Raw genomic sequence first — 1,703 nt, 5'->3', positions numbered from 1 at the left:
GAAATGTTCACTTTGACAGTGAATACAATGCCATTCTTCATTCATTTGATAGGTTTTGTGTCAACTTGACTTGATCAGGATTCTCAGTACTTTGGCAGGTAAAGCCTTGTAATCCTCCATGATGTTACATAACACAATGTAACCGACTCCATAATGGGATCCGCTGTGAGCGTCCATTAAGTTGTAAGGTTAGGGGGAAATGCAAACCCCTTATTCAGGTCAGAGCTCTGATGTCTTCTAGAAGGAAATTTCCGCAGGAGTGTGGCCTAATTCCTTTACAATAGACTCTGTGGAACACTTGCTGGCTTCTTACTGGTCTGGATCCTGCATCTTGCTCATCAACTTCCAATTCTTTGGACTTGAGTCACTGGCCCATCATATTGCCTGATGACCCTGGGAGTCATAAGTAGCATGTCATGCTGACCTTGGACTCATTCACTCTGCATATACTAGCCTGTGGTCTTCCTGCTTCCTGATTGGTGCTTCCTCGTTTATCAGTCCCCACAGCCACAACAGTCAGGAGAAGCCTCCAGCTTCCATTAGACCTGTGGGCTTGAACTGGACTGGCGATACCAACTTCTACAGCTGGGCTGGTCATTTCCATGATCTGAATTTCTATATACACAGGTAGATATCGATATAGATGTAGCTGTAGCTAGAGATAGAGATAAATATAAATATAGATGTAGATCACTGGTTTTGCTTCTCTAGAGAACCTAGCCTAACACACCTGGCATAGTTGACCTTATGATTATTATATTCAAAATGGCCAATAGCAGCTCATTTCCGCTCATTAACACCATGTAGATTGATTTTCAAAGGAGCTCGTGGTGTAGTGGGTTACATATTGGGCTGCTAACCATAAGATCAGCAGTTCAAAACCACTAGGTGCTTCTTGAGAGAAAGAGGAGGCTTTCTGTTCCCATAAAGATTTACATCTTCAGAAACCCCAAGTTCTACTCTGTCCTGTAGGATCACTTTGAGTTGAAATCAGCTCAGGCAGTGAGTTTGGTTTGGGTTTACATCCGTCTTCAAACTTTCCATTTCATTTTTGATAACTCCCAATTTTCTTTGTTCCATACTTTGTAATTCTATGTTCCAATTGCCAATAGATTATCGCAGCTGATACTTCTCATTCGGAGTTGTCCTACCTCAGCAGATAAAGGTTCTGAAGGCTTTAGTTCCTCCTCGTCAGTAAGACCAACTCTACATTGAGAAGGAAACTTTGTCTAGTCTTCTGACCTGAGTGGCTCATCTTCCGGCACTATATTAGACATTATTCTGTTGTTATTCACAAAATTTTCATTGACCAATTTTTGTAATTAGATCATCAGACCTTTCTTCCTAGTCTATCTTGGTTCTGCTGAAACCTGTCCAACATGGGTGACCCTCGTGGTATTTCAAATACCAGGCACAGCTTCTGTCATGATAGCAACATGAAATTCACCACAATATGACAAACTGACAAATGGTTAGTTACCATGGAAGACAGTAGGAGTGGCAGGGGAAAGCTTAAGGTTAAAGTCAGAAGACCTGGGTTCAAGTCTAGCCTTGATCCTTACCACCTGTGCAACCTTTGGCAGTTGCCTCTTTGAACTTTGGTTTGGTCATCTGTAAAACTGACACAACAATCTGCAAAGACTATAAATTGCATTAGACCAAGTGTATTAGACTGGGTTCTCTAATGAAGTAAAACCAGTCAC

This window comes from Echinops telfairi, unplaced genomic scaffold (assembly GCF_000313985.2).
Source record: "Echinops telfairi isolate 266 unplaced genomic scaffold, ASM31398v2 ScPeMD7_2;HRSCAF=8, whole genome shotgun sequence".
NCBI lineage: Eukaryota > Metazoa > Chordata > Mammalia > Afrosoricida > Tenrecidae > Echinops > Echinops telfairi.
Note: the sequence above shows the minus strand (reverse complement) of the source record.